The sequence below is a fragment of the Lactuca sativa genome, chromosome 2 (assembly GCF_002870075.4).
Source record: "Lactuca sativa cultivar Salinas chromosome 2, Lsat_Salinas_v11, whole genome shotgun sequence".
NCBI lineage: Eukaryota > Viridiplantae > Streptophyta > Magnoliopsida > Asterales > Asteraceae > Lactuca > Lactuca sativa.
Genome location: NC_056624.2, coordinates 59,476,708 through 59,485,142, shown reverse-complemented (window position 1 = coordinate 59,485,142; position 8,435 = coordinate 59,476,708).

The window sequence follows — 8,435 nt, the reverse complement described above, 5'->3', positions numbered from 1 at the left end:
TACCCACCTTATAGACCGGCTTCGTGAATGAGGCGTACTAGCGGTAAGACTGACTTTACTCTTATACATATATATTATTAACTTATAATATTATAAAGTATAAGGGTTGAATTTTAACTTTTAAAATTCTAAGGGCTAACTAGGAATTAAAGTATTCATAAGAGAAAACTTTACAAATTCCAAAACTTGAGGGCAAGTTTTGAAACTATTCAAAACTAATTAATTCCATAACTTATGTGTTTAAAGTAGTTTTAATCCAAAAACTCTTCAAGTTCCATAACTTGAGGACAAGTTATGGAAGACTTTAAACTAATAAAAGAATTAACTTTTCTTTATTTTATAACTTATGGAATTAATTAAGGTTACACCTTTTTTTTTATTTTATTTTATTTTATTAAATGAAGAGACTCTTGGTCCTCCATAACTTGAGGACAAGTTATGAAGTCATAAAACCATTTAATTAGAACTAGACTCTTCATTTTTGTAACCTTTGCCAATTTTTATGAGTTTTATGATTGTTAAATGTGACTTTTCATATAACTTGAGGACAAGTTACAAAAACACATTTTAGAATCAATTCTTAGATTAATTTGGATTGAAAACAACTATTTCACTCAATTTTTCTATTAATCTAAGCAACTCATAAAACAAGGTAACACAAATTTTTTTTTTTTGGTGATCCATAACTTATTCTTAAGTTATGGATTCCTTTAAAACATTAACACCAAATTTTGTAACTCCATAAAAACTTTGAATCAATTTTTTAAAAAAAAAACCTTTTCATATCCATAACTTATGGAGGTTTCAAAAAATAAAACTCTTTAGATCAAACTTTTAAAACTAATAAAATAATCATATTATTTTATCTTTTATTAAATTTGACCTAATTCAACTCATAAAACAAATTATTCAAATTTTACAAATAATTAGTTTTTCACAAGAACAAGTAATTATCTTAAAATTTGACAAACTTCATGCTTTTTTTTCTTTTTTTTTTCTTTTTTTTTTCCAACTTTGAAAATAAAATATTTGCATCAATATAACAGAAAACAACCCGTGGCTCTGATACCACTGTTGGGTTTTGAGCATTCTAACACTCCTATGGTGTACATGCAACCCTATAAACCTTGGATCTATGTTTTCTCTATTATACATGCAAATAAGAACTTTCCAAGGCTTTAATCCTAACTAGCATATTATGATGTTCTTAATCTACAAAGTACTAGTTAGAGGACATACCTTTTGATGTAGCTTGATGTCTTCAAGCTTTAAGAGCTTAGCCCCAATAGTGTGGAAGCCTCAAGTGGAATCACAAATCACCAATACACCTTGGAAGACTTTAGAGAATATGAATACTTGGTTCTCTCTTAGTAAAATCGGCTAGCCCTCTTAGTGTATCCACACTAGTGCCAATTTCACCAACCAAAGACATCTTTATATAGTATGGAGGATTAGGGTTAAACCCTAATACTCATGACCTTTCATTTCCTAGGATCCATGGGTTAAACACTCCATGGACTATCCATGAAAGCTTAGCCCAACCTAAATGAACTTGGCCCATTCCATATATATAAGAGTCCATATTTAATTAGTTCCTTTTGATCACTTAATTAATTATAAATTAATTCTTGATCAATACTAATTAAATAATATGATTCCATATTAATATATTAGAACTTATAATATATTAATATTAATCATAAACATACTATTCTCAAAAGATTATCCATATAAATTGTGTCGGTGAAGTGCAACCCAAATGGACCATGCCGGGTCGGGTCAAGTACATACCAAATATAGTTATGGACTTAGACATTAATCCAACAAAAGGTCCCTCCTTTGGACCTGAAAAGGTCCAAACTTCCAAAACTCCTAGATCTAAACTCACAAGAGGAAAGTTGAAAGCTTTATACCTCTTTTGAATGCCAAATGAAGGAATGATCCCAGATCTATGAGCTCAAGGTACTCAAGTTCTCCTTCTTCCATTTCTCTTCTTCTTCTTCTTCACAAAAATAAGCTCAAAGATCAAACACACACAAGCAAGGAGCAAAGGGGACGAACTAGGGTTTCTTTGGGGTGAGTGATAAGTGAGGAGGCCAAATGGGAGGCTATAATGGGGCTTAAATACATCTCAAACCCTAAAATTAGGGTTTTCCCCTGGCCGCGTACGCTGGGCGTACACTATGGTACGCTACGCGTACGCCTCTCATCCACGCATTTCATTTAAACCTTACGCCCAGCGTACAACGGGTTACGCCCCGCGTACGGCTTATGGGCAGGCTATAACTTGGCCTAAAACAAAAGCCCATTCCCATATATAATTCTATAATAGCCCAAATAAAACTTGAGGATTTAAATAAATCTATACCTCGGAAAACGATCGCTACAATTCTCCCCCACTTGAATCAGACTTCGTCCTCGAAGTCTGTTGCTATTGAATCTGAAAATAACTCCGGGTAATGCTCCTGCATCTCCTCTTCTGATTCCCACGTCCACTCTGAACCCTTCTGGTGCTGCCATTGCACTTTCACTAGTTGAATTACTTTGTTCCTCAAGGTCTTTGCCTTCCGATCCAGAATCGCGACCGGCCTCTCAATATAATTCAGGCTGCTATCAACCTGAATGCCCTCTAAGGGAACAACTGCTGACTCATCCACCAAGCACTTCCTCAACTGGGAAACATGGAAAGTGTTGTGGATCTGGCTAAGCTCTGCCGAAAGATCCAACCGATAAGCAACCCGACCCACCCGGGCCAAAAACCTAAAAGGACCAATGAACCTGGGGCCCAGTTTACCTCTCTTCCGAAACCTGATGACACCCTTCCAAGGTGATACCTTTAGGAGGACCATGTCGCCCTCCTGAAACTCCAAGTCTGATTGCCTCCTGTTGGCGTAACTCTTCTGCCGACTCTGCGCAGTCTGCAACCGACTGCGTACCTGTTGGATCAATTCTGTCGTCTTGAGCACCACTTCGGTGCTCCCAATGGCACGCTGACCGACCTCGCCCCAACAAATCGGGGTCCTACACTTCCTCCCATATAGCATCTCGAAGGGAGGTCGATCAAAACTCGCATGATAACTGTTGTTATACGAAGATTCAGCTAACGGAAGATACGTATCCCAACTGCCACCGAAATCAAGGACGCATGCCCGAAGCATGTCCTCCAGGGTCTGAATCGTCCTCTCACTCTGTCCGTCCGTCTAGGGGTGGAAAGCGGTGCTGAAATGGAGACGAGTGCCCATCTCGTCATGAAACCGTTTCCAAAATCTGGAAGTAAAACGGACATCTCGGTCTGACACCACGGAAACAGGCACTCCATGCCGTGCCACAACCTCTCGCACATAAATATCGGCTAGTTTCTCCGCCGATATACTCTCCTGGATTGGTATAAAATGAGCACTCTTCGTCAACCGATCCACAATAACCCAAATCGAATCTACCCCACGTGCAGTCCTAGGGAGCTTAGTGATGAAATCCATGGTGATATCCTCCCATTTCCACACTGGAATGTCTAACGGCTGCAACTTGCCGTGGGGCCTCTGGTGCTCTGCCTTGACCTTCCTGCAGGTCAGGCACCTCTCCACATACCAGGCGACATCCCGCTTTATGCAGGGCCACCAATAATCGGGTCGAAGATCCCTATACATTTTCGTCGCCCCCGGGTGGATGGAAAATCGAGACTTATGAGCCTCGTCCATCAACACCTGCCATACTCCGCCCCAGTACGGTACCCATACTCTCCCATGAAGAGTCAGCAATCCTCGACTATTGTAGTCAAAAGAAGCTACTCGGCCCACAATCCTCTTACACTTCTGTCTCTCATCCTTGAGGCCCTCGGCCTGCGCCCCTTTGATTTGCTCCAACAATAGAGTAATCACAGTCATCCTCAAACAAATATCTTTGATCGGGGCCGCTGCCGCTTTGCGACTCAGGGCGTCGGCCACTACATTGGCCTTCCCTGGGTGATATAAGATCTCATAGTCGTAATCCTTCAACACATTTAACCATCGCCTCTGCCTCATGTTCAGATTTGGCTGATCCATGAGGTACCTCAAGCTCTTGTGATCCGTGTAGATGGTACAATGGACCCCATAGAGGTAATGTCTCCAAACCTTGAGGGCGAACACCACTGCCCCCAACTCTAAATCATAAGTAGGATAATTAACCTCGTGAGGCTTCAACTGTCTCGAGGCGTAGGCTATCACACGACATCGCTGCATCAACACTGCTCCATACTTTCCTCAAGTAGTACGGGCCCACACTACCTTCCACATCTATCCGTACTTTCCTCAAGTACTGCCTTGACTCCACCAAGTTACAAATACTGCTAATGATCTCTGCTACTCCCATCCTAGGCTTGCCCTAGGGAATTATCTGACTATACCCGATCCAGTCCTCAACTGTTGAAGGCCTCCTTGCGATGCCAACTAGCCATCACCTAAATACCATCACATGCGGCGAGGCTCAGATAATCCTTCGAGTAGAAGACTCGTCCCTACAACAGTTAGACTCAAAGAAGAGCTGCGCAATAGGGCTAAGTCTAACACTCTCAAATTATTCAACCATATTCACATGTGACGTGACACATTCACCTAATGGCTAACTCCCATCACTTAGAGTCCCACAAAGCATACAGCAAGTAGCATTCAGACATAGGAGACTACTCAAGCAATTCCATCCTCGTAATGGGAAACTATACTAGCATACAATGCTAAGCTCCTACTATCAAGCATAACCTAAACAGGCTATCATTCTGCTGTATACTCAAAACTAGCATGCAATTCTCATAAAGCTGAAACACAGATAGCAGGCACATAAGGCATCCACCTAGATCTTTAGTCCTATTCTAGCATGCTGTTCTACTGAAACTAAAATAAATAATCATAATATAACTTGTATGGTAATTTGGGAGTTCTTACTTGAGCTCGGTTGATCGCATACACCAAACCCTTTTTCCTTTTATAAAAACTCCTCTTTCTTCTAATTTCTTTTTCAAATATCATTTTCGAAAACATTTTTTTTTCTTTTGAAAATCTTTACCGTTTCCTTAGTTTGAGTTCAGACACACCCAAAAGTGTATCCGAATCCCTCAAACCAAGGCTCTGATACCAACTTGTAACGTTCCAAAATACGACCCAAAAATTTTTGTTTAATGATTTCTAAAATCACCATATTACTATCATAAAGTAAAACTCGTACGTCAATATCTCAAAACAATAGCAAAGTATCAAGAGGAAACTGTATCAAACCACATCTATGAAAAGCTAAAACAACTCCCAGGACAAACTGAAGTCGTGGTGTGTGCGATGCCATCAACCCAAGCTCTTTCCTTTACTTGCGGAAGTACCTGAAACCAAAACTAAAACTGTAAGCACAAAGCTTAGTGAGCTCCCCCAAACTACCACATACCATACAATAACATAATAACACATACTGGGCCTTGCCCACTGCATCAGACCGAAGTCCGGAAACTGCATCGGACCGAAGTCCGGAACTAACCAGGGCCTTGCCCTCTGCATCAGACCGAAGTCCGGAAACTGCGTCGGACAGAAGTCCGGAACTAACCAGGGCCTTGCCCTCTGCGTCAGACCGAAGTCCGGAAACTGCATCAGACCGAAGTCCGGAACTGACTGGGACCTTGTCCCCTGCATCAGACCAAAGTCCGGAACTGACTGAGAATAACATAGCATAGCATAAACATATCAACTAGCATGAACACATAAACTGCATACTGCATCGGGCCGTAGCCCGGAACACATAATCCATAAAACCTGTCTGAGCCACGAAGGCATCAAACATCCTAACTACTGCGTCGGACCGAAGTCCGGAAACTACTGCTAGTTAGATGGGCCGGCATTGTGGCCTTAGACCCGTTCCTACTGAAAGGAAACTCACCTCGTGACGCTGACTGCTGTAATCCTGAATAAGAAATCCCTGACGGCTGCTCCGGCTGCTTCCCACCTATAAAGGGAAATTAATACTAAATCAGAATAGGGATTCCTCTATGGGTAAAATGACCATTTTACCCCTACTATGGTGTGGGACCCAACATGGTCCAAACCTCAATCCCTTCTAAGTCCATCTATGGCCCCATAATAGGCCCACACCGAGGCCCAACACTCGAAGCCCAAACTGGTGGCGTACGCGTGGCGTACACCAAGGTACGCTAAGCCTACTGGCTGGTGGCCTGTACGCGGCGTGTACTTCCTTGTACGCCCAGCGTACAGCCCTGTTAATCCAACATTTCATTAAGTGCTTAATAATCCGATCCAGAAGCTACAATTCCAGATGCTAAGCTTATTCAACAACTTAAGCCATAAAGTTGCTTACTTGATGGCTTACAAGTCTCATAAAGGCTCAAACTCTCACAATTAACATTCTACTTCCATAAAACCAACTAGATCTTATGCATGGTTCCAAATAAGCCTCAAAGATCAAAACTTTACTGCTATGGGGACACTTGAGCTTCAAGGATAGCAATCCTAAGCTCCAAAAACGAAGTTGTAAGATAAAGGTCCCTCCTTTGGACCTAAAAAGGTCCAAACTTCCAAAACTCCTAGATCTAAACTCACAAGAGGAAAGTTGAAAGCTTTATACCTCTTTTGAATGCCAAATGAAGGAATGATCCTAGATCTATGAGCTTAAGGTACTGAAGTTCTCCTTCTTCCACTTCTCTTCTTCTTCTTCTTCTTCACAAAAATAAGCTCAAAGATCAAACACATACAAGCAAGGAGCAAAAGGGACGAACTAGGGTTTCTCTGGGGTGAGTGATAAGTGAGGAGGCCAAATGGGAGGCTATAATGGGGTTTAAATACATCTCAAACCCTAAAATTAGGGTTTTTCCCTTGGCCACGTACACTGGGTGTACACTATGGTACGCTGCGCGTACGCCTCTCATCCACGCGTTTCATTTAAACCTTACGCCCTGCGTACAGCGGGTTATGCCTCGCGTACTGCTTATGGGCAGGCTATAATTTGGCCTAAAACAAAATCCCATTCCCATATATAATTCTATAATAGCCCAAATAAAACTTGAGGATTTAAATAAATTTATACCTCGGAAAACGATCGCTACAAAACGAATATTGATAACACTTTTTATGCCAAATTATGTTTCATATGCACATATTAGCATAAGCAAATGGCATAGAGTAATAGATATAAACCTAATCACCAATTTAAAACAAATATACATACAACCAATTAATTCAAATACCACATACAACCAATTAATTCAAGATGTCTATTTAACAAAAACAACAAATAATACCAACTGGTTAGGTGCATTTTGTGCACCATATTGCACATATTTTAGTCCTTTATTATGCATCTATTTAGCATAATTGTCCTTGATTTGTCTTGCATTTCATCATAATTAATGTTAGTGTCTAGAACAACCTTATTTGCACATTTTCATGTCATTTCCAGGTAAACCAGAGCTTGGAATGCGCTTTGGGAGGTGTTGGGAAGCATTGGTGAAGATTTCTGGATGATCGGGCAAAGAACGAAAAAGTTGGAAAAATCAAGTTTGGATTCGGAGCCAGAGGCGTACACAGGACGTGTTGGATTTACACTGCAAAATCAACACGGGATGTGTTGACCAAAATGGGAGCTGTTGACCATGTTAAACACGGGTCATGTCAGTTTTACTCTATGTATAACATGGGTCGTGTTGACCAAAATGGGAGCTATTGACCATGCTGAACACGGGCCGTGTTCGACCCAGAAACCAACTTTTGGTAGTTTTTCCTGTCTTTCATATTACGGGTTAAGGGCCATTTTTACACTCACACAACTTACCAGAGCACATTTTGAGAGGGGATTTCGAAGGTTATTGCAAGGGATTGATCATTAATCATTTGGAAACATTATTTCTAGTATTTGTAAGTTGTAATTGCACATGTTTCCATCTTATTTCTTGTTTGATTTGTTCTTATCCATGTGTGGCTAAGAAACCCTAGTTTCTAGTTCTTGTTCAGAACATGTTGATTGCTTGACTTGAAGCATATGATTTGATGTTTGATTTGTGATTCTATTCTAGTGATTATGTTTTTGTTTAAAATAGAACCCTAAATTTGATTTGTGTTTGATTGGCCATTTTCATGAATTGAGTTTTTGTGGAGTTAATTAACTTTTAGGGCACCTAATCGTTCTATTAAGTTAATAATTGGTAACAAGCAATAAGTTTTCTATTGTAAAACATATATCACATGCTTTCACACTTCCGAGCGTATGAGAAGAAATGAACATTATTGGGAAGCTTGTACAAAACTTAATGCGGTTTTTCAATACAATCTAAGAGCGTGTTTAGGTTGAATTAGTGAAGCCAGGTCTAGTCAAAGAGCGTATTTTGGTTAGATAATTTGGCAAGCGAGAGGTATTAGACCGTGTTAATATCTTTCAGTACCAGCTTAGAATAGCAATATTGAATTACA